We start from the raw sequence: 25,825 nt of genomic DNA, 5'->3' as shown, positions 1-25,825 counted from the left end.
CCCTCCTGCTTTACTCGCCTGCTCATCTTACGGTCCACCCAGTTGTGATCGGGCTGCGGCACTGTCTCTGAATGTGTTGTGTGTGATCTGCACCCGTGTGACTTTTCTCAGTTTTATGGACAGGGAAATTTAACCACGCGACGTTTTCCTCCTTGGCACACCTCTACAGGAGGCATCCACTTTTCCATCTTCCGATTTCTCCTCCCCCTTCCATAATGTAAGGCAGCCAACCGGACGCTTTTCCGGTTAACCTACCCACCTTCCTCTGTTCATATTCTTTCTCCCCGCAGAAAGTGTCAACGGGTTATGGAGCATAAATGTTGAAGAAAAATGTTACTCGAAAGTCTTTAGCTGACGCTGTATTTGACTTTCGGACGGTTGAACCTAACAACGCTCCCAGGAGCTATCAACGGAAAACCGAAATGCGCCCACAACAACCAACAACGAAAAAAATTGTAATAATAAAGACGTGGATTTCAATCTTGAGCTATATATGCACATGCTATAGGTCAAGCATGTATTGCGAGAAATATATGATAGCATCAGCGTTTCCACGTAATCACATATCTCGCAATTATTAAGGCCGTGGACTAGGTGTTCACGAACACATTAATTCTTTTCTAGCGTTCTGAAAAGACTCCTCGCATGATATTCCTAGCACGCTGGCGTTTGCCTTCCGTGTCACTGTCGTCTTCTTGAAAGCAGGAGCGCACGTACTTTTCTTTTTGTTACAGTGTGTGCCGAAGTTCTCGAAAGGGTGCACTGTAATGCCTCACTAATCATTCAAAAAACAATGATAACACACCTCTAAATTGCAGAGCTGACAATAAAACCAGTGCGGGCCCTCCGAGGGCTGTGTATGCACCTCAAATTTACCGTTACAAACCACAGCTTCCTGCCCATGTCTTTATATACGGGAAGCGCAAAATGAAGGCAACTCTCACCTGGCCTTTATACTTGTCCAGAGGGGTTCATTGGATGCAAATTGCGGTTGTCCTCCTCCCCCCTCCCCGCTCCCTTAATTAGGGAGAAGATAAGAGTGACTCGCATCTTTTTGGAGTGTTCGCGAATCCGTTTCCTGCTTTTGTTTTTTCGGCGCCACATATGCCAGTCAGGCCAGCCAAACTCTATACAAAGCAGCCCTTCCGCGATGCGCAAGAAAAAAACAAAGCGGAGAAACAAAAGCTGTCACCCTCTCTCTCTCTTGTCTCCATCGAAAGGCGATCCCGAGGTAATGGTATTCTAATCATGTCGGGGCGTCGTTAAAATAATTATGGTCCGCTCCCGATACAGTCACACGCACAAGCACACACACGCGCACGCGCGCTCTGTGGCAGTAAGCGACAAGGAAGAAGCAAAAATATATAAGAGGGTATGTGACAGGGGATGAGTATGGTGGAACGGCCGCTACGCGGCGCCGTCGGCGGCCTTCGCTGATGGTCGTGCGCAAAGCGCGCGATTTGTTTCGCGACGAGGCGTCGTGCCGCGCATTCATATGCGGACATCTGCGGTGAATACATCTGGCCACGAGAGAATTCGACGTTGTGTGAACGGTGGGAGGGGGGGGGGGAGCTGATTTCAGTAGGTGAGGGTGAGGGAGAGCGGCATGGACACACACGCACGCGTGAAGAAGTACAGAGGTGTGCAGGGGCGAGGTTCGAATGGTAGTGTCGTTAGAGCTCAGGGGTGGGGGTTGGGGGGGGGGGGGCGGCGCTTAGACGAGGGCCTCTGCTTCCCGCCTGTAATGTGCGAAAAAGCGCAAGCGCAGCGCTTCTAGCTGCGAGGGTGTAACACCTCTGGTCAATTCCTGATTTCACGTTGTTGCGTGCACTATACTCTCGCCAGCCATCTTCCTGTCGCTTTGTGTATGTCTGCCTCTCAATTTTTTTTTTCCTTTTCCAAGTTTGCTGGTATTCTCTTAGTATAAACATGCACCAAGTAGCCCAACAAGCCACTCATATATTACCACCACCACCACCACCACAACGAACGAACGAATGAACGAACGAACGGAGTGAGTGAGTGAGTGAGTGAGTGAGTGAGTGAGTGAGTGAGTGAGTGAGTGAGTGAGTGAGTGAGTGAGTGAGTGAGTGAGTGAGTGAGTGAGTGAGTGAATGAATGAATGAATGAATGAATGAATGAATGAATGAATGAATGAATTTGAGGCAATGTCGCAACGTTTCCCTCGTTCGCATTAGAAGTGACCAGTTTGTGACCAATTTATACTCGAAAAGTGAAGGTGCCCTTCTCTGTGTTTGCCTCTGTGCGTTGGTGGTTACGTACGTGTATAGCGGTGAGTAGGGTTGATGATAAATTTGATTGTAATTTGTAAAGGGTGGTTCGTGTCACGGTAATTGTACTTTATTATACATGCTTTCTCACAGATGATGAAACGTACATTCATACATCTTCATTTCTTGCAGGTTGTTCCTCGTGAAACAAATTCGCTTCGACCGCGATCCTGCATCCTTCGCAAATGAGTGAGTCCCTTCTAAAGTTAGTGTACGCCTGTCGGCACAAGCGAAACCGGGGGATTTACTACGTGCGCATTTATTTTCCTTGAAATGAAAATAAAAAAGATTTAGTCAACCTGGTGATGGCTGGTCCTTTTCATATAGTAGTAATTAAAATAATGCAACAAACATCCCAGGTTCGGGAAATATAAAGGGCTGGTAGCTTAAGGGAGTAAATTAAGTCAGCATATAGTCCCTGACCGAGACAGAGACACAGACTGGACACCTACAGAAACATACAGTGAGGGCGAGTTGCACCACACAACTAGTCGCTGAGTTCAGAACGTGTTCAGATCTTCTGTTTTGTTGCAAGAACTATCCGTTATAAATCGGTAGATCGATAGCCTATTAGTAGATAAATGTGCTTGAAGAACCACGCAAATTCTGGCATGTAGTATACTCAAGAATCCCACACAAATTTCGGATAAGAAAAGCGCATTAATTTGTGCACGTTGTATCTTTTGAGCATCCATTAATTTGTAGGTCAAGACTACAGCTGAGGGCTGTGAAGTGCCCTGCAAACTAGAACTCTCACTAGAAGCAGCGATTACTCGCAAAACTGGTCGGTGTTTTGAGATGGCGTGCTGCGTTAATATAGTGCCGGAATTTGTGATAGTTGACCGAGTGAAGTAATGCCAACTTGGTGCTTGCGGTTGGCGTTCGTTGCTTGGTTTCGGTTTGTTCTACACATGCTCCTGTTCAAATCGCCGTACTGCTCTCCGTCGCTTATTTGAACTCATTGCGCTGTTTCCTTTGTGGGTGGCTGCACAGAGTAGTTGACTAGCTAAATATTAGAGTGAACAAGGATCATCCTACACCGTATAGGGAATTACCTGACCTTGCCGACGTATGATAAGGTGAAAAAGAAATGAAAAAAAAGACACTTGTTCATTTAGCATTCCTTTCATCATAAAGATTTCGCTGTTTTTAAAGGAAACAATGTTGCAATATAGAACAATGAATGAAGAAAAAATTCTGACTATTTTCTGTCATCAATACTATCAGAAACATTCTTTTTTGGAATAGAATACTCAATTTGTCTAATAGTAAGTGGAAGCTAGCATTGGCATGCGCTTGGCTGTACGGTTGACGGGCATTCTCTATTTTTTTTTTTTTCTGGAAAGATTTTTATATTGTGGAATATTGTGTCCTTCGCAACGGTGCCTAAATGCGACAGGGATATCAAATCCAACATGTTTGAGGCGGGTTGGACAGTTGCAAGCGCAACACGTTCTTTTTTTTTCAATATACAACGTAAAGCAGCCTTCGCCATCAGCGGAGATTCTGGGGACGAATTCACAATATGTTTTCCGTTGCAAGCGTTGTTTTCCATTGGTCGGCCACCTTCCGAACTAATATGTTGATTACTATACTGGCTGGCTTCTATAATCTGACGAACAGTTCAAGAGCAAGGACTTTCTTTTTCTCGCGAATGCGGGCCCTGTTTTGCAAATCTCGCTGTTCCTCCGTTCGGGAGAAATTGTTTTCCCGAAAGGCCCTGATTTGGAACCGAATATATTCCAGGACAGGCCTGAACACAATGCCAAATGGCTGGCAGCCCTAACTGTAACGCCACATGGCGACGCGTAGGGGCCACTCCGCGTAGCAAAGGAGTAGCTTAGGGACATGGAGTTCCCCCCAAGAAATTGACAATGGAAAGAGAGAGAAACGAAGAGGGAAATGTAGGGAGGATAACCAAGGACGTGCCCGGTTGGCTACCCCGCACTTGGGGAGGACGAAAGGGGAAGAGATGAAATAAAAGTAATAGACTCAGTCATTCACAGAGTAAGTCACATGAAGCTCTTCCGCTACAGACTACGGTAGCTCCAACTATATATGGGGGTTCAGCCAATGCGGGAGTGTTGGGCATTGCATGGATCTCCCTAAACATCCTCCTTCTTGCTTCCAAAGACTTCGTTACTATGCAAATGGATCGCTTTCGATAATATGTTGCGTTGCAAATGCAACGATTCCAAGTGGTTGTACATTTGCGCAGATACTTACTGGCCTTCATGCATCAAGACAAATATAAACCAGTAATGTAGAAAAATGAAGCGTCTTAAGATGACGCGTCAAGAACGTCTGCAGCCACAGACACGACGATGAGACAGATCTTGTGTATACTAAGCATCATTTTCACGGTAGCTGAGCAATCGCGGTGCCCCCTGTCGAATACAGAGAGAAAAAGGAATGCTCTAGACATTTTTTCTTCGTAAAATCTAAACCCACGGAACCCACGCCGCGTCGGCAAGGGCGGGCTGCTTCTGGCCTGGCGGCCGAACGCAAGAGGACCGGCTTCGCGTTGTCGTCGCCGCTGCCGTCGCTGGTTCGTCGTTGGGGGTGTGGGAGGTGGAGGGGGAAGGGGCCATCTCCGCCAGCAATATAACGAGGTCGCGAGCTCATCGTGGGCGCGTGCGAGCATGGAACGGGACGGAACGGGCGCCGCGCGGCGTCTGGCGGCCATCTTTCATGCGGTTTCGCCCGCGGTCCGGCCCCCTCATTAGACGCCGAGGAAGAGGAGGACGTACGCGGTAGCCTTCTTCCTTTCTAGCGAGCCGTCGTGCCGGCGTCCTGAAACCGCTCGCAAGGCAGTTCAGCGTCGGCAGTCAGTCGGTCCGCCCGCCCGCCCGCCGCTGCCGGCGGCAGCCAAACAGGCGGGCTCGCTGGCGCTTTGCCGGCGCGTTATGGGAGGAGAGAAGATGGGGAAGCGCGTGTCGTGGAGACCGCCATCTGTTTCGACGTCAGTGACAGCCGCTGCCACGCGCCTATATACCCCACCCTCCGCGTCTAAGCGGCACCGTCGCCCCCACCCCCTTCCTAACCGCGCCCTGCGCCGGCACCCTCTACCGACTCCTGAGACTGTCCCGATATTCGCTTTTCTGTCGGCGGGCGCAAAACTTGGGCACCGGTCACAACTTTTGCGCTTCGATTGCGCAAACCCGAGCATGCCCGATGAGCAGCCCGATTCGCCGCTGATTTTACTCGAGGAAAGAAAATAAAAGGAGGCGCGCAGCCGCAGCACGACAGGGACGGGAAACGCAATACTTGTCTAAGGGGGACAAAAGGGAAATTAGTCAACTCGGGTTTAAGGTGACAAAAGCAAGAGAAAAAAAGCTAACTATGGCTCATAAAGTGTTTCTCTGGGTGGAAGCACGCTGAACACAAATACTAGCAAGGCTTCCTTTCCTTGTGGCGCGGCAAACTATCAAACTTTCTGTCTTTGATAGCGTGAATGCTGTTGTCGTTGTTGTTTTCTGGAGGCATGTTGTGTCTACAGCCTAAAGGAAAGGATGCCACAGCAGAAGCAGCCTAATATATTCTTCCTCAGTGCTTATTTATCACTTAGTTGTCTGCCACGTCGACTGTTACGTACCTACAAATAACTTTCCTCATACTGAATATGCGTCTAGACACCCTCTCCAAGAACTTCATCGTCTGAACCGCTTCAAGCGTCCTGGGCAAAATACCAGGTGTTTCTTTCTGTTCCAGGTCAGTGGCATTGGACGGTAAGACGAAGTATACGGCGTGCACAAATTGCCCGCATACAACCAAGTGGTCTAATCTTTGCCCACCTGGCAACAGACACTTCGAGAACGAAAGTACTTGTAGCCGTCGCGCCTGACACCTGACGTGCGGGGAAAAAAGACAGCACTTTAGAGGATTGTAAATATCGAAAGCTCCTTCCATTTTTTTTCTTCTCTTCTTTCCTTCTACATGTTCGCTATGGATGCGTCAGCGTTGTGGCACAATTGCGGGCTCGTCCACTCGGTGGGAAATCACGGTGAAACGCGATGCTAGACGCGGCGGCGACTCAGAGAAGACCTGCGGTCATCAGCATAACAATGATCACGTTGCGGAGCGGGTCAAGCGCGGATTTCGGATTTTGAAACCGAATGCGGTCTGCTACGTCCAAGTTTGCTGCCGCACAGCTTATATATCCATATTATCTTTTCTTTTTCTTTTTTGCAGACGTCAGTGTTTTCCATTTTCCTTTTCTCTCTCTCTCTCTCTCTCTCGCCTTTTTCCAGCGCGCGCACAAAGCTCCTTTCCTAGAAAGCGGTCGGTTTGGCACCGTCGCCCACACGGCCTCTTACGCCGAGGTCACGTTGCCCTCCATATCTGAAGGAATGCCACCTACCTAGCATTGTGACCTTGTTGTTTCTTATGGTTTGCGTATGTTATCGTTTGCAAACCAAAAAATAAATAAATAAGGAAGAAATCGCGATTCTTGTGGTAAACCGCTATACTAGCTCTTCAAGAAAGCGGTAAGCTTGTCCGGCAGCGCCATCTATGCGGGAGGCGGGGGTATATACCCGATAGAAAACGTATGCAAAACTTCTCCCAGCGAGTGGGGCTGGTCGACCTGCGCGCCTTCTTTTTTGATTCGGTCGGAGGAAGAAGAGCTGTGAAGGAGCGCGCGGACGACGTGATCTCGTCGCAGTATTTACATTCGAAAAGGAGGACCGAGGAAGAGACCCGCCAGACTCTCCTTCCGCCCATTTTGCTTCTTTCTTCGAAGAGGGCTCTTGGAAACCGATAGCCTGCACTTCGTGAACACTCATGGCGTCTGCAAAGCATGCCCTGGCCACGTGGTGTTGTACCTGACACTCCAACGCTATCTATCTATCTATCTATCTATCTATCTATCTATCTATCTATCTATCTATCTATCTATCTATCTATCTATCTATCTATCTATCTATCTATCTATCTATCTATCTATCTATCTATCTATCTATCTATCTATCTATCTTTACCTAACCTATCTATCAGATCTATCTAATCTAATCTAAACCTCAGCCGTCGAATATGGTAGCCGAAATTCTAGCATTGCTTTCTCCTGTCTGGTAACCTTTATCTCACTGTTTTGCTACCCTCGCTGTCACTTAATTGTTCCAGCCAACCCTCTTATTTACTCATTCATACAAGGCCTGGTTCAACTTGGTTTTTTATAGCAGTCAGTACCGCTGTAGTTCTTTATTTTACGAACAAGTTTACTACTTGTGGTCAATCTGCTATGGCTTTCGCATTCCTCTTTACTGTGTCTTCTTGCTTTCTACATTATATATTTGCTTTATTGAGCAAGAGTCGAGATCATTATAAGAAAATTACCTAGAAAAATACTTCCTTGAGGCACAAGCCTTATTTATTAATGATGATGGTCTTGTTTATCGTTCTTGTGTTTGTGTTTACCCTTACGAGCATACTATAGCAAAGACACAATAATTTCCTCTTTCGCTACAAGAGACATCACTTGCAGAACTGCTCTGGCTCAAAGTTACCAGCGATGTAGAAACGCTGTGGCTATAAGCGTAATCAAATATGTAGAGCGCCAGATCGTGAAAAGAGAGAGAGAAAGGGGAAATGATGAACGTCGTGCATGAATCGTACGTTCTCTGCGCGTCAAAGGGCAGTCCCAGGGCGGGGTTATAACTCTGCCGAGTGTTCCCACCTTCACTTACCCCTCCCCCTTCCCTCTAGCATCTGACAGTATATCTGGGGAGGGAAAGGGGAGTAAGTTCTGGAGTCTCTTCCTTTGGGTCATACATGAAGCGGTGAATCCGCGCAGTCTGTATACAGACTCGCGCACGGCCGAAAACCGCGGATTAAAATTCGCTGTGGTTATGCATTTTCGTAACCCCCCACTGAGCTTCCCTGTTCTTTGAACCTCCCCTACACTATCTCTCTCTCTCTTTCTCTCTTCCTTTATCCCTGCCCACTCCTTCACGCTATACGTTCCGGCAACTATCACCGCGAACGGCAGGAGGTGAGGCTTGAACGCGATGCCGTTGCTTACGCCGTCGCTTTTGTGCGTGCCGCGCGCACCTATCCTTCACGCGTGCGCGCTGTTTGCCAAAGGCGTTGCCTGCCACCCACTTCCATCTCCCCACATTTCTTTTTTTTTTTCTCTCTCCGAGACCTGCCTACCTCCTGCCCGACACCGGGTCGTATAACGTTCAGCGCGACGTTTGTCGACGCCATTTTGATGCTAAGTAGCCTCGACGTCTGCGCAGCGCGCTGCATTCATACGCGTACCCCGACCCTCCTCCATTCTTTTGTCGTCTGCGAAGCGCGCGCAGGGAGCGCAGTCGGTATATATACGCATACACATCGCGAGCGCATGAAAGCCTCCCCCCCCCCCCCCCCCCATACACACGCACGCACCCTCCGTGTTGTTGCCGTTTGTCGCTGTGAATCAATCGCCAGTTCATGATAGAGTTCTAATCGTTTCTGTCTCGCCAGAAGCGAGAACCCTGCGGATCGCCCGAAGAGTTTTTGGGAGAGAGAGGGGAGGGGGGGAAGGCAAAGCAGCGAGCTTGTGCACGCTAGGTTCCCGTCCGCCGCGGTTGGCTGGCTGGTTCGTTTCGTCCGTTTGTGCGTAGCAGATTTCAGGCCCTGCGCAGCGAACGTCGTCGCGTAAGCGCAACGCAACGGTGCGGGAACAACCGCGAGAGAAACGGTAGCAAATGCGTGATCCTCCTACGTCACGTGTGAAAGCAAAGCGCTCCGAGCCCCGCGGCGCGGTGTGTTCGCGAGCGCCCCGTTGCGGCCGACTCACGCTGCGAGCCTTACGCGGCATAACACAGAAGAGAGACGCCCCAGACCACCGGCGCGCGAGCGACCTAATGTGCATATGAAAGAGAAGGGTTCGTTTTTGCTTTCGGTTTACGAGCAGCAGCATCAGTGTATGCGGAGCTCACGGAAGAGCGATTTGCGCGTCTGGCGTGTTGTGTGCCCTGCCCGTTCGTTGCGTGTCGTAAAGGACGTCTGTACCATTGCTGATCCATGGTTTATGTGTGCTATAGCGTTATTGAATTTTTGTTTTGCTTTGTCTTCCAAGTATTGCGAGCGTACTTTTGTCTACACGTCGTCGCGCTGGGGCCGTGAAAATGCTTGAACGCGTCGTGCTTCTATACACTTCACCTGGTGCTGTTCGGGGAAAAAAAAGGAACTTGTAGAGAGAAAGTTAGGGAGCCGAAAACGAAAACTGCGTAGTGGAGGGATCGCGGGGTGTGGAAGGTTGCTATAGAGATTTAACTGAAACTGTTGTCGGTCGTAAATGCATCTTCTTGAATGCCACGCTACGTGTGACATTCACAGCGTCTTAAACGCGCCGTGTCGTACGTGGCATGACATTTACTATCTGCGGTGTAAAGCACAGGTATGATACACGGCGGAAAGCAGCGGTACTTATATTCGAAGCGAAGGCGTGTTCCGACCGTACATTCCCTCTTAAAGTGAATAGTCGCCAAGCAGGGGTTAAGTGCAGTCGCGGCCTGTGCACCTCACCTTGTGGGCGCCGCAGAAGGTGGGAAGACTCGCATATCTCGTAAACCTTACGTTTGCCATGCAGCGAGGCAAGCGCGTTTCGCGTGCCCCTTGTCACTCTAGAGTGAATGACGAGATCTGTGTCACATAAATAATTCATTTTCACGTTGACATGTCTATACCGACAGCTGTGGACGAGATTAGCGTGCGTCGCGGTGTTAAGGCGTTTTAATAAAGGTATTATTTAGTCATGTCAATTTCTATTCTGACTGATTCAAAAGATTTTTCAGTGGGTGCAGGAGCGTATTCGAACGAATGTTAGGAGCCGTTGGGACCAAACGTCAAAAAGAAGTCGAACTGTGTTCTTCTTTTTTTTCCTTTTTGCTTTTCTTTTTTCAGGCACAATCGTGGATTTCGCTATATTGGCATTCTACTAAGGAGGTTAAAAGGTTAAAATAATAAGAAGAAAGGTTTTATATCGCTACAATATTCACGTTGACCCACAGGAAAGCTGAAAAGCAGAACCCGTATTTACAAAAAGTTCTAACGCTAGAACTGCTCCTAAGAGCAGATACCAGCCAATCCTAATTTCATGTAGATCAATAGTGAAGGCAGCCGCTCAATGTAGAACAGCACTGAAGAGCAATCAGCTTTAGGATTTAGCTCCCAGCTAAGTAACACCCACAAAAAAGTGCACACAAATAGGTACTGCCGCACACATTGATATCCTAAAAAAAAAGCTCTGTTCTGACTTACAAAGTCGATAGTTCGAATTTTCGTAATCAGTGACTTATTTCCTGAAATTAGAGATAAACTTTACTGAAAAAAATGGATGTTGAAGCTGTCAAATAAATCCTGTCTCTCACCTTAAAGAAGGGCATACAAGTAATCGCCAATCTAATGGATGGATCCCGAGGTTGTCGTCTTGGAGCAGCAATGTTAGCGGGGTCTCCACGTGCTTGACTCTAAATGGCAACAATACCACATGCAGATTGTCAGGCGATAAGGTACAGCGGTCAAAAAAAGAAAATAAACAAAATCAGGGATCAATGCCAACATGTTCAAAATAATCAATCAATCATCAGTTAAAGAATTAAACACTCAATAACTTTCAGTTTACGAGCAGCAGTGCTGGAACAGGACTTCCCTATAGTGACAATCCATTGGGCAGCACCAAGTTATATAATAATTACAGCACTAAAGCACTTAGTGACATGGCCTCTTCATGGGAAAGGCGTTTGATATTGAAAACTTTACATGTTAACTTACGCACCCTCTCCCCCTCCTCACTTAATAAAGACTGCCGTAGACCTCACTAATCCTTAGTCTTTGTTAGTTTTGCGACAATTTCGTGTGAAAAAGATGTTCAACTAAGTCACTGAACATTCAACTTCACGCGTGTTCCGTTTAGTAGCTCATTTTTATCACTCTAGGTCAGGTCAATGCCCATGAATACTTCTCCTGAGGAATCAGCCGTGATGATAGCTTGAGCCTGGCCGGTATACTAAGGACACAGATGGGGCTTTTCTGTGCAGAGTAGTTGTGACCTAATGATTTGAAGCACTCATTTCGTCGCAAGCACTCGTTACTCCTCGCAAGACTTCTTTCTTGCAACTTTGTTTGGCAAAATGTTATCTTCAGAAAAAAAAAAGAACGCAGGAAAAAAAAATAGCGCACACGTTACGATACGGTGAGCTTCTCGTGACCGGCGAGGGAGGCAGCGTTCCCTGTTTACAGCTGCTTCATTTCCATAGCATACATATGGATGAGGCTCGGAAATAACCGAGCTTCCTTTCTTTTTATTTTTGCACTGCTGTTTTCGTACTGCTTTCAATACTTTCGGTTCACTTTCTGTTTTTAGTACTTTTTCTCATGAAGACTGCACGTTATGCTTTCATAACGTATTGTTATACTCTTCGTTTCATAAACGTTTTCTAGCTTATCTGAAGTTTATCTGTCTACTTAGTTTTAAAAAAGCACTTCCTTTTCTTTCATGGTTGTTCCTGGAAGGCAATTCTTTTATCACCGCTCGACATTATTAGATTTTTCAAAGTCTGGGCACTGTGTCAAGAAAAAATGAGAGAAAGATGGGGTGGCGGGACGTGAACAAGAAAAAAATCAATCAATAATCGAAAAAAAATAGATGATCGAACAAACGCGATTGGAGTGGACCTTTTCTAACTCTCCATTGCAGCTTACGCTGCGGTCGTAAGTATCCATAAAGACACGCTAAACTTCGGTCTAAAGAGATACATTTCAGTTGTAAATGTCCATGATTTACTTGTATGCCGCACGCTAGAACGGACACAACTCCAGATCACTGTGTTGCGAAGGGGTAGCAGCTTGTTGACAGTACTCAACAAAACGCAAGTTCGAGAGCTCTGTCACGGGTCACTTTTTGTCGGCCGTTAGTTCACCCCAACACTGCGCCCAAAAGTACAGGCACTGCGACTTTGTACATGCTTCCTAGAGGCGCCAATATCTTGCGAAGAAGTACAAGACAGAAGGCCATGTGGTCATGTGATCTGTGCTGGAGGTATACGCGCCACCGTTTTGCCGGCAACGTCTGGTCGACCCATCCTGCTGCCATTCCCGGCGTTAGTGTATTCCTTCCTCTAAGAATGACCTAGCTGCAATAGGATAAACTGTTTCCTGGTTTACACTGAAAGCAGGCTTCCCCTCATATTGAACCTTATGCAGGAGAAGACCTACCTACAAACAACGGAAACCAAATGGAAGTGACAGGATAGTGGAAAATTGCACAGCAGCTCGGCCGATATCCGCAAAACGTATTTCACAATTTCTGTCCATGATTTACCATCAATCCAGTGAGCTTCCCGTTATGACACCGATCACTATCACAAGTGGCAGGTGGCTGAACTCTATCATATCTGGAAACCCTCACGTAGAAGAAGCTTTGAGTATACAGGCTCTGGTCTGATCATCGCCTACATGCACTGCAAGCGACGTGATAAAACGGCGGGATGAGTGGAAGCGCGAGAACCGTTTCAAATCCACACTGTCCTCAAATTGTAAGCAAGTTTATAAAGCAAATGTTAACGTTGCTTATGTAGTTTTTGTTGTTGCAGCAGAAAAAAAAACGGGTCTACGTTTGTCACAACTCGCCCTCTGTGTGTGTGGTTTGATTTTTATCGCTGCACGCGCAATATTCACTTCCTTGTTCCCAACTGCCAAATGTACACAGCATAACATTGCTCATTTACTTCGTTGTCACGTTGTGAAAATCCCCTTTGAAACAGAGGTGGTAGTACAGACCATCAAGCTCGCTCCTTTAGCCTTTATAGCTTGTTTGAACATATGCATGCTAGATTCTGCCAAAAATAGGCATACACAAACATGACGACATCACAGTGCGTCATGTCACGTACACACCATTTTCTTTGAGTTTGCTTTTAGTATACTCATGCTATGCCTTCTTTTTTTCATTGCCTGTGCACGTTATGCCTTTAAAGCGTGCTCGTAAATATATATATATATACACATACACTACATTAGATTACATTACATATCCATTAAAACAAAGAACATGTCGGCGGATCGCTTATATGAAGATCGGTGGTACGCGAAGCCTTTTTCGATGCTTGCGCAAATATTATGCAAATGTAACGGTAAGAACGTGAAAGTATAGAGGCAAGTTATCTGCGAAAAAGGAACCCAGCGTGGTTTTTATAATGTAGGAGCGCGTAAGACGCGGCATTGCGATTAACCCACTCATACAGGTTCCAAAAGGTCAATCCTATGCGCTTCTCGCTTTGAATTGATCAATGACTGAATCGTTTCTTTGAAGTCTTGACGATGACTCATGGTAGGTTTGGTAGTTAGTTGTGCGATGATAAAAGACTATAAAAGCAGGCTTTGGTCCGAACCCTGTCTGACTGGTACACTCTTTTTTTAACTTGGGCACAAAGCAATTTACGATGCCTATTGTTTCATATTTTCTTACGCGACAATTTCTTCTATAGCCACCATCTTCTGAAGCATCAAAGCGACTCATAACCTTGTAGGGGAAGTTTGGTCCTTGAACAGCGCGTAAGGAAGGGAACGATAAAACAATAAAAACCCCAGAAGACAAGGGTACGTACTGATGCGTGTGCTCATTACGACCCATAACATCATCTTTACTGGCGCAGCTCCTCTTTTTCCTACAGCGCCGTCGCATGCGAGAGACTGCGCGCTGTTTCTGACACCCAAGCGTTTTGTTCAGTGCGTCGGGCACAAAGTAGGATGGAAAAAGAAAACTGGAAATGGGAGGCGAACTTCGGCGTGTACGGTAGGCGTGAGCTAATATTTCATCCGCCTCCTCGCGTCAGCCCACCCTGGATATATTTTTTTCTCGGCTACAGCACTTCGTAGCAGATGACGGCTTCGGCCTTCGCTGGTCCCTCTTACTTGTCTGACCGACGCCTCTAGTATGCCGCAACCACCAAAGATCAAGCGAATGCCGAAACACGAAACGCAGCAGCGGCGGCGGCGGGCGGCGACGAATGCATGAGGCGCGAGAAACTTAGCCGCGCCGGCAGTGCGGGCGCAGCTACAGTAACGAAGAGACCAAGCGAACAAACGCAGCAACAAAATTGGGAGACTGAGGCTCCAGCCGATGCCGCCAAGATCTGGCTCGCGCGCGTCGGGAGAGACTTTCGGAAGGGCTCCTTCCTTCAGTACGAGGCAGGTTCTGGCTTGAGCCACGTTGCTTCTTCTACCGCTTCGTTGCTCGTCGCCGCTTCTGACGCATGTCGATCTCTCAAACTTCTTTCTGTTTAGCCTCCCTTCTACATCTCTTCCCACAATCTCTCTCTCTCTTCACCCCGTCTTTCCGAATTCTTGCTTCACATCTTTTCTCAGCTGATTCTTCTTTTTATCCCTTCCGACATTTCCCGAGCAGTTTCTTTCTTCATTGTTGTTTGCCCCGGCCACATAGCCCCGACGCACCTCTCTCCGTCCGAAGACGGATGCATAAGGGCGAAATATGATTGGTCGGCAACCACCACCAATCAAAATCCTTCTCCCGGAGTGGTGTGCTGCCTCTTCTTTCTGGCAATGTCTTCTCCCCTTTCCTTTCGCGTGAGGTTTCCTGCGACTTCTTCGCTCTTTCTATACATCTTTTCTTCTTTCTACAGTGCCCGTCTCTTGCGTACATAGTGTTTTCGTTTCGCTACGGCCGGCGTCGCAGCGGATCCTCTACTACACGCTTGCGACTCGCCTCTACGCAAGCGGGCCGAGAAATAGAAAAAAAAAATAAGGAGCGTAGGCGATGACGAAAGAGCTACCCGAGAGTTGGTGCGGAGGAAAGAGCGACTGCGCAATGTTGGTGTTTCGGGAGGATGGAGGGGGAGAGGGGAGGTAGTGCAGGAGGCTGTGCCGTGTTTGATTTACGCCTTTGTCGAGTTCGCTCTCGCTTCTGTAAAGAGTTCGGGCTCTCCAATGGCGTACACGCACTTAATAAGCTTCTGAGCGGTGGACCTATAGCCAGCGGTAAGCCTTCTGGGGCGAGAAGCGCGAAGAGTAAAATCTTCGTGTTCAACTTGTTCTCGCCTGTAAAAAGCATTACGTCTCGCATGTTCCTTTGTGTCGGTCCTCCAGAAGAAACGAACCTAATGCGGTTCTTTCTTTCATTCATTTCTTATTTCTTTCTCTCTTTCTGTCTTTCCTTCTTCGCTGATCCACTGCTTCACTTATAGACCAGAACTCCATGTAGTTCACCGCGGCAACGTATGTGACTGCTGCACACTTTTCTTTCTATGTTTCTATGTTACTATGTTATCTAATAATGCTAGAAGTTATTTGTGGTATTTCTAAGCACAGGGGGATGTCACAAGCGGACGTGGCACTGTATCTAACGCCAACTTATGGAAGACCTGAGTGTTCTGGTAGTAGAGTATTTATTTTACCACAAAAAACCATTTGAGCACATGAGTGGTGAACATGGAGAAGTCCATATTTAATAGGAAGCATCCGATTCCATCACTGGAACGAGGCAGTTAGGGAGTGTTAAGTCCAGTGGAGCGTTCAGCGAGTTCCAACTCCAGGTGACAACGCGTGTAAGGGCCACCCCATCACACAGCCCCCTAGGCACAAAGTATTCCACCTTAGTAATGTGACGGGGTACGGAGCAGACGCGCAACAGGATGAGAACTCATGGGTCCTGCCGGAGGGAGCTTGTATAGGCGCGGAATAGGATTAGCAATAAATTAGTTGAGAGGGGAGGAGGGGGGGGGGGACGAAACGTCCTAACTGGGTAGAGAGTTTGCCTGCTGGTCAGTAACGTTCGTAGTGTTGGGAACATTTGTGAACCCTCTAACGGCCGCTAAACAATCTGTAAAAACATCTGGACGTATGACAGTAGGCAGTTTAAAGATAACAGTTTCTACACAGTCGGGGATAGCTAGGTCTTCTATTACCTGAAGTGTGGCTTCCTGACATATGCGGCGTTGATGGCGTAATGTGTTTGGACGAGAAATGTTATTACTGAACCATCTGGTAAGGCAGCAGTACTTGCATATGGACATAACAGGTACTATATCGTTGTGAGCCGGCGATCAAAAGTTCGTTGGTGGTAACTTTCGGTTTTGCCGCGTCACGATTTGTCACTTTGCCAAAAAGGAAAATTTATGTTACGCACATGTGTTCCCCCTTCACGCCTATTGTTCAGAATCGCAACGACAAGCGCACAAAATTGCCAAAATGCGTACCGATTGCGCGTGACACGGAAGAACATTTCGCGCGGCCGGCCCTTATTGAAGCTTGCTCTGCGCATGCGCTGTGGAGCACGTCCGTTCACTAAATGGCGAGTGTATAGAATACAGCGGCTTAGCGTACACGCTGATGACTCCTGGGAGAACAAATGTCAAAGGTGTTCAAGGTACTTTGCTCGCCACAAGCGGCGGTTCTCAATAGGCACTACCTATTAAATTATGCGACTTAACGCCGCTAAGCAGCTAACGGGGTATGAGACATGCCGCAGTGGAAGTCTCCGGCTTATATTAGACCTACTGGGGTTCTTTAACGCGCACTCAGAGCATCGCACATGAACATTTTTGCTTTGCTTGTAGGCAGTATACGTAATCTACATGTGTTGTTATACAAGTTCCTTGCAGAACCACTGCGGTTTCACTTACCTCTTCTTCTTTCTCATTTTTTTTTAAACCAGGTCGTTTGCAAACTTTGCGAAGTCAGTAAAATGTCGGCCAGAGCTATCGTTTCAAAATAAGGAAAAGAAAGGAACGAGAGGAACTGCTCTGGAAGCTGCCGAACACATTCAACAAGTCCACTGTCCTGTCTTCCGGCGAATGCCTGACAAAACCGCGTCATTGTCACCTCCGCTTATGCTACACCACATCTGTCAGAAGTTTGTTGAACTCCCACTCGTGTTTGCCGTGTTTGGCGTACACACACAAATCCTTTCATCCGCTGACGACACAGTTACCTCCCGCCGTTTTGCTTTGAGGCATCCGAAACTCTTGCAGAGTCGCAGCTTACGGGGCGGGCGGCTCCGATTTCTAGTTTTCCCCTCATTGTCTGTGTTTAACGCACTGGCACCGCCAGGAAAGGGGCAGAAGAGGACGCTTTTTTCCCACAGAGCTTCGCGTCAAACTCGGAGCGAAGTGTCGGCTCCGTTCCTTTTGAGAGGCGTGATCCCATCCTCCGTCCACAACCCGCCCCCGCATGGGCTACACGCTGAAAGACGCCCCGTGTTTTCAAGCACGGACAAGTAAGAGCGCGTGCACAGCGTCGAAGCCATTCACGGGAACAGGCGGAACAAACTTGAAACGCTGTATCACTCGCTGTCCTCACACAAGTCGGTGCAGACACTTCCGAAGAGGAGTGTACTTTCTCCGGACCTGGCGCACTCCGTCCTTCTTCTTCGCACCACGTATTCAGATTCACTCGGTTCTCCTGTGGCATTCAGTGTGGCATTCGTTCAGCTCAAAAGACCAGCACTGAAAGTCCGAGAGGAAACGCGCAGAGGGATGCGACGACGTCGCAAGCGCGCAGCTTGTGTGAATCGTTTTTTTTTTTTTTTTTCTCTCTGTGCCCTTCGGAGCGTACGTTTTTGTTCGTGGAGTTGGAGGCGACGTGGCAATCCAGACTGCGTCTACAGTCAGCTCACTTTCTTCGCAGCATCTTAGCGGAACACAAAGATAGAGACGAGATCAAGGCAGGGTAATGAACCGCTACATCAGCAGTACAGCAACAACGACGACAGCAATTCGCACCTAGGATGATACACGCAGTAACGAAATTATATTTCTTCAATTAGATGAGCTCGGCGATATATTTGCACTTGGGCGATCGCTCGTCTAAACGTTGTTTTTTGACCGATGCTGTTGAAATCATGTGAAAACAAAGTCTGAATAGTACAAATGTCATGTGCCCGAAGTTCGGTGATGCGTCGCCCACCACAGCTGAGACACATCGACTGCATGTGCACTGTCGTTGCCATTTCGGAATGGATATTTTTTTTATGAATCCTATACCCGATATAACTCTTTCCTCCTTCCTGTCCAACACTGCACATTCGACCCCCTTTCTGACAGCATGCTCCTTTGCGCATGATGGTCTGAGTGGCAAACATAATTTCTTTTTTCTCTGCCATCAAGAGTTACTAAGGATGTAAGCGTGCGCTTCAAGAGATCGACGAAGAGGCTGTTACGTTGTCTAGTTTTTGAGGTCAGCTATATGCTGCGGATGGGGATCATTCTTAAGGCTCGTGTTTGGGCAGGTTGCCTCCTGACGCCCGTTTGGATGTTCACAAGATAATTCAAGACCGCACGCGTTTTCTTTTCGTTTTCTTTCATTTTTTTTTTTTATACAGTGGTGGTCTGCTGCTCGCTGGTCTAGTTTTAGGCTTTCCACAATGTTTGGGCAAGGGAGCTTGTCTTCGTCAGGGCACATGCGACCGCGTAGTGTACGATGTCCCATACAATGCTCACACGCGATGCTTGCACACAATCGATTTGTTCCTTGTTGGGACCCCCACTCTGCAGTTTTTCTCGTACGCCTAAAAGCATAACTGTGCTGTCTCCACGCGTCCATTAAGATCTTCACGCCCCAAATGCTTGCACGTGGAGTACCACCAACCGTTTCATTTTTTTATTCGTTCTTGCCGCTACCTGGTTCATTCGCGCATATCGGTGCGGCGCAACCAAACGCCACGCGTTCCAAAATACACGGCTAGTTTTCGTTTTGGTTGCACTTACGCTTTTGCTTGTGAGTGTTTGACTTCGCGCAATTTTCTTTCAGCTCGCCCCGAAACGGCATGTTTGCACCAGTACGTGCTTAGCTTTTATGGGCGCCATTAGCAGCGTAGCACAAAGGAGCCAGTGTTCATACCGCAGCGAGCGCCATCACTCAGGAATGCAGCCACCATGCATCAGTACCACGCTGGTGCTACTGAAATCGCAGGGTCATCCTTTATGTGATACACTCTCGCTGCGCGCCGCTGCACGTTTTCGATCTTTATTTTGATGATTTCTTAACTATTATAGAAGCCTCGACAACTTGCTGAACTTGACCCGTTTATTTAGAAAAAATAAACAACGGGATACAGAACAAACGCATTAGGCGCGCGGGGCCGAGCCTTGGCTCTTCTCTGGAGTGGGACGTGTGATTGTGAGTTGCGTTTGCTATCTTATCGCCCAGGCTATTGTCTTTTACGTACTGTTGGTTTGTGTCTGCTGTGCTCCCGTTCTACTTTCCTTGAGCCTCCTACCCCCCCCCCCCCCCCCCCCCCCCGCCGCGCGCACATCTTTTTGTGTGTGCGTGCGCGTGTGTGCGTGTCACTGCTCACGCTTTACTCCAAGTCTCGAAGCGGGTGGCGACGTTAGGCGCTCCGAAAGCTCGTAGGGTTAGTTCTGCAGTGGCGGGGGCATCGCTGCCCGCTGAATTACAATCAAGTCGTGGGCGACCCCCGCGGGTCGTTCCGGGAATACTGATTTACTCAAGGCCGACAATTAGCGAGAGTGCGCAAGGGCCCGTCGCTGCCGCTCGTAGTACGTAGGCTGGCCGGGAGAGTGCGTCCGCGTGTACCGGCCGCACTGCCCAAAACGGCGCCGTCTCTTTCCCTCCTACACACCTCTCTTCCCTTGCTCGACGCCGACCGAGGCGGCCGCTCCCTCAGCCCGTTGTGTTCCGACGCCTTGCGCTGACCGCCCCGTGGTAGCACTGCAGCGAACGTTTCATTCGCGTAGATGGTGCATACGAAATGTATTCGGTATTCTGCGTTGCTTACTTCCAAAACGCTTCAAAGGCGGAAGCGTTTGACATGGCGTCAGGCACCTTGAGAACAGATTAATTTTGAATCTTCAGTGTAGTTTGGCGGACGAGCTTTTTCTATGGCGTGTGAACAGCGACAGTTCGGGAAGTTTGGCTACTGAATAGCCCGCAATCCCAAAGCCGTATACTATAGCTAAAAAAATGCGTTAGTGACAGTTCTTTGTTAACGCTTACAGCACCGCGCGAGCACTTGAGTCAAGAGTAACATAAGCATACGCTGCGTTCAGTTTAAAACCTGCGCCCATGTTTACAAAGCAATAGAGTGCGCCAGAATGGTTCATACGAACAGATACTGACTGATCGTATCAGCACAAGATTTGAAGGCTAGGCAAGTTGGTACAAGTGACTAAGTCCAAGCCCGCTACGTAGAGGCATTACCGGCAAAGCCGCATTTGTTGGATCCATGCACGTCTTTCAGCCATCTTTCTCATGCAGTTCCGTTACCGTTTCGAGATCATTTCAAGCAGCTTTCAGTGCTTACTCAGCGCTTACCCAACATGAATATTTCTACAATGCGTAGTTAAAGCTATGAAGAGGAGGAGGAGGGGGAAGTGTCACTTCATGATTTGTCAGTGCGACAAATAGACAAAGACGAAAAAGAATAGGCGATTACATGCGCTGTTGACCGATATACTTCTGGATTAGTGAGGTTAAAGAGTTAGAACACAAAGAAAAAGAGTCCCTTGAACTTGTAATGTACTGCACAAGTATCGAGAATTTGGCGAGTAGGAATATGTTCATGATTGGAAAAGAAGAGACGATCACAGTTTAATTGCAGAGAGCCAGACAGGCTGAGATATAGGTGCTCTGCAGCGGCCAGAGGACGCTGTGGCTCTTTTTTGTCTATCCTACCAGTGTAGCCGACGCCAGCCGCTGTGGGGCTGCGAAGAAAATGAAACGATCTTCTAAACAGGGGCACTTGTCTGTGTGCATGCCGAGATTTGCCCGGTCCAAAGCCCTCGCCTGGAAATGCTCGTGCTACCGTGTTGGAGTGCGACCCCTGCCTCGCAACATACTGTCACGTGGTGGTGACGTTAAGAACACAGTAGAGATACTGTGAAAGGCAAAAACTAACTTTTATTGGGCGAACCTGTGCCCACAAGAACAGGCTACACTTATAGCACAATGATAGCGGCGAACAAGGTCGGCGATCGTCGGAAATCTGATCAGCGGGTCAAGCGCGTCGGCTTTTATACAGCAGTCATCGAATGTTCCAGACTAATCCTTCGGACCCGCGTGCCTTCCACAAAGTTCTACACTATTCGCGTCACGCGATGAAATCAGATAACACAAGGTTCGGCGACAACAGACAGCCGGATGGAAGCATCGATAACTTTCCAGAAAATTCGGATACATGCAGGCGCATCCAGCACTGTGCGATTACATTTGTTAGGCGGCGAAACGTGGTCGCCCGATAAAGATAAGTACACGTGTCAATACCCCCCTCTTAAAAAGCATCGACCCGATGCTGCAAACAAACGAAAGTCATAAACAAAAGCACTCGTAGCAAAGAAAAGAACAAAAATGACGAAGTTCGTCAGCGTCCGTAAAAGGGTTTAAGGCGCACCACGTGGACCACTTCAGATCGTGCGCGGCGCCGCTGTGAATGCGAAATGCCGTCTGGCACGACCTCATAGTCCAGAGCGCCAATACGTCGGATGACCTTGTAGGGTCCGAAATAGCGTCGGAGTAGTTTCTCACTGAGTCCTCGTCGGCGTATTGGGGTCCAGACCCAAACGCGGTCGCCAGGCTGGTACTCGACGAAGCGTCGTCGGAGGTTGTAGTGTCGGCTGTCGGTCCTCTGCTGGCTCTTGATTCGCAGGCGGGCGAGCTGTCGGGCTTCTTCGGCGCGCTGGAGATAGCTAGCGACGTCAACATTCTCTTCGTCAGTTACGTGCGGCAGCATGGCGTCAAGCGTCGTCGTCGGGTTCCTGCCGTAGACCAGCTTAAACGGCGTGATCTGTGTTGTTTCTTGCACCGCCGTGTTGTACGCAAAGGTTACGTACGGCAGGACCGCGTCCCACGTCTTGTGCTCGACGTCGACGTACATTGCTAGCATGTCGGCGAGGGTCTTGTTCAGGCGCTCCGTGAGACCATTCGTCTGCGGATGGTAGGCAGTTGTCCTCCTGTGGCTTGTCTGGCTGTACTGCAGAATGGCTTGGGTGAGCTCTGCTGTAAAAGCCGTTCCTCTGTCGGTGATGAGGACTTCTGGGGCACCATGTCGCAGCACGATGTTCTCGACGAAAAATTTCGCCACTTCGGCTGCGCTGCCTTTCGGTAGAGCTTTGGTTTCAGCAAAGCGGGTGAGATAGTCCGTCGCCACGACGATCCACTTATTCCCGGATGTAGACATCGGAAACGGCCCCAACAAATCCATCCCAATCTGCTGGAATGGTCGACGAGGAGGTTCGATCGGCTGTAGTAATCCTGCTGGCCTTGCCGGTGGTGTCTTGCGTCGTTGACAGTCTCGGCATGTCTTGACGTAACGGGCGACGTCGGCGGTCAGACGCGGCCAGTAATACCTTTCCTGTATTCTCGATAGCGTCCGGGAGAATCCGAGGTGCCCAGCGGTTGGATCGTCGTGTAGGGCGTGCAGTATTTCTGGACGCAGCGCTGATGGCACAACAAGAAGGTAGCTGGCGCGGACTGGTGAGAAGTTCTTCTTCACGAGCAGGTTCTTTTGTAGTGTGAACGAAGACAACCCGCGCTTAAATGCCCTAGGGACAACGTCGGTGTTCCCTTGCAAATATTCGACGAGGCCTTTTAGCTCCGGGTCTGCTCGTTGCTGTTTAGTGAAGTCTTCCGCGCTTATTATCCCAAGGAAGGCGTCGTTGTCCTCGTCGTCTTGCGGCGGGGGATCGATTGGGGCGCGTGATAAGCAGTCGGCGTCGGAGTGTTTTCTTCCGGACTTGTATACTACCGTGACGTCATATTCTTGTAGTCTGAGGCTCCACCGCGCCAGCCGTCCGGAAGGGTCCTTTAAGTTAGCTAGCCAACACAACGCGTGGTGGTCGCTGACGACTTTGAATGGCCTGCCATAGAGGTAAGGGCGGAATTTAGCTGTAGCCCAAATGATGGCGAGGCATTCCTTTTCAGTCGTAGAATAATTGCTTTCCGCTTTTGACAGCGACCGGCTAGCATAAGCTATCACCTGTTCGACTCCGTTTTTCCTCTGGACAAGGACGGCACCGAGGCCTAGGCTACTGGCGTCAGTGTGTATTTCGGTATCGGCGTCCTCGTCGAAGTGTGCAAGTACCGGCGGCGACTGCATGCGTCGTTTGAGTTCTTGAAATGCCTTGGCCTGCGGCGTTTCCCACTTGAACGCGACATCACATTTGGTTAGATGTGTTAGCGGCTCCGCGATGCGTGAAAAGTCCTTGACAAAGCGCCTATAGTAGGCACACATGCCAAGGAATCTGCGCACTGCCTTCTTGTCGGTTGGCTGCGGGAACTTTGCGATGGCAGCTGTCTTCTGTGGGTCGGGGCGTACTCCTGATTTGCTGATGACGTGGCCTAGGAACAAAAGCTCATCGTAGGCGAAGCGGCACTTTTCCGGCTTCAGAGTGAGCCCTGATGAATTGATGGCTTCTAATACTGTCGCAAGCCGCCTAAGGTGATCGTCGAAATTTGCGGCGAAGACAACGACGTCATCCAAGTAAACAAGACACGTCTGCCACTTCAATCCTGCTAAAACCGTGTCCATCACTCGCTGGAACGTTGCAGGCGCCGAGCACAGTCCAAATGGCATAACCTTGAACTCATAGAGGCCGTCTGGCGTGATGAAGGCGGTCTTTTCGCGATCCCTTTCGTCGACTTCTATTTGCCAGTAGCCAGACTTGAGGTCCATCGATGAGAAGTATTTAGCATTGCAGAGCCGATCCAATGCGTCGTCTATCCGTGGGAGGGGGTATACGTCTTTCTTCGTGATTTTGTTCAGTCGACGATAATCGACGCAGAAACGTAGGGTTCCGTCCTTTTTCTTCACTAAAACAACTGGAGACGCCCACGGGCTTTTCGATGGCTGGATGATGTCGTCACGCAGCATTTCCTCGACTTGTTGTCTTATAGCTTCGCGTTCTCGTGTCGAAACTCGGTAAGGGCTCTGGCGGAGTGGTCGAGCGCACTCTTCGGTTATTATGCGATGCTTTGCGACTGGTGTTTGTCGAATCCTCGATGACGTCGAAAAGCAGTCTTTGTATCGTCGAAGCAGACTTCTGAGCTGTTGCTGCTTAATCACGGGGAGACTTGGATTTATGTCGAAGTCTGGCTCGGGAACTACGGTCGTCGGGGTAGATACGACAGAATCCGAGAGGACAAACGCATCGCTGGTTTCCTGTATTTCCTCGATGAATGCGATCGTCGTGCCCTTGTTGATGTGCTTGAACTCCTGGCTGAAGTTTGTCAGCAGCACTTTCGTGTTTCCTCCGTGCAGTCGAGCGATCCCTCTTGCGACGCAAATTTCACGGTCGAGTAGTAGACGTTGGTCGCCTTCGATGACGCCTTCTACGTCAGCGGGTGTTTCGGTGCCGACCGAAATAACGATGCTGCAGCGAGGCGGGATGCTCACTTGATCTTCGAGCACACTCAAGGCGTGGTGACTACGAGGGCTCTCCGGCGGTATCGCTTGATCTTCCGACAGCGTTACTGACTGCGACTTCAGGTCGATGATTGCGCCGTGTTGGTTCAGGAAGTCCATGCCGAGAATGACGTCTCGTGAACACTGTTGCAGGATAACGAAGGTGGCAGGGTAAGTCCGGTCATGAATGGTAATTCTTGCCGTGCAGACTCCAGTCGGCGTAATGAGGTGTCCTCCAGCGGTCCGAATTTGGGGGCCCTCCCATGCAGTCTTAACCTTCCTCAACTGGGCGGCGATGTGTCCACTCATTACGGAGTAATCGGCCCCTGTGTCGACTAAGGCAGTGACTGCGTGGCCGTCGAGAAGTACGTCGAGGTCGGTGGTTCTTCGTCTTGCGTTGCAATTGGGTCTTGGCGTCGGATCACGGCTGCGTCGTGTTGAACTGAAGCTGGAACGTCGCGTCGTCAAGCCATCTTTCGTCGGTGTAGTCTTGGCTTCCTGACTTCGTTGGGACGGCGGCGTGTCGTCATTAGGTCGTCGAGATGGTCTCTTCGGCGTCTTCGTCGGCGGCGGAGGATCTTCGTCAGTTCGACGAACAGCAACCGCACCTCCATCGGTTGCTGCTTTTAGTTTTCCGGATATGGGCTCGCAGAGCGGCCCCGGGCTGGGCCGGTGTATGGTCGGCGCTGCGGTGACAGGTAGCGGCCTGGTGACGGCGAACGGGACGGTCGTCGAGGGCTCCGCTGAGTAGCGGCGAGGTAGTCGGCGATATCACGAGGGCGTTCACCTTCCCTCGGGCGCTGTGCGTTGACGGCGAAGCCTCGCAATCCCAGGTCGCGGTATGGGCATCGGCGGTACACATGGCCGGCTTCGCCACAGTGGTAGCAGAGCGGGCGGTGGTCAGGAGCGCGCCAAATGTCCGTCTTCCTCGCGTAGGTGCGCTGGGCGACGGGTGGTCGTGCTGGCGGCGGCGGCGGCGGACGACGGAATTGCGGCGTGACAGGGCCCTGGCGCGGTCGCGGAGGGGGACCTTGACGGCGTGCGACGGCGGCGTAGGTCATCGCTTGCGGCTCAGGCTGCGGCGATTCAGGGCCTACTCCAAGTTGTTGTTGGAGTTCCTCTCGCACGGCGTCGGCAATCGTAGCCACTTGAGGCTGTGATGATGGGAACAGCT

The 25,825-nt window shown here is 49.4% G+C and overlaps 1 long non-coding RNA gene across 7 annotated transcripts in view; it reads left to right on the top strand.

Moving 5' to 3' along the window:
* Positions 1-25,825, top strand: part of LOC126522746 (uncharacterized) — a 785,183-nt gene that overhangs the window by 706,148 nt on the left and 53,210 nt on the right. For all 7 annotated transcript variants that reach the window (XR_011895173.1, XR_011895179.1, XR_011895176.1 and 4 more), the window contains one exon: positions 2,424-2,480. This is a non-coding gene — a long non-coding RNA (uncharacterized lncRNA). The remainder of the gene's footprint in view (positions 1-2,423; positions 2,481-25,825) is intronic.

The sequence above is a fragment of the Dermacentor andersoni genome, chromosome 6, assembly GCF_023375885.2.
Source record: "Dermacentor andersoni chromosome 6, qqDerAnde1_hic_scaffold, whole genome shotgun sequence".
NCBI lineage: Eukaryota > Metazoa > Arthropoda > Arachnida > Ixodida > Ixodidae > Dermacentor > Dermacentor andersoni.
This window is presented reverse-complemented; position numbering and strand designations above follow the sequence as displayed.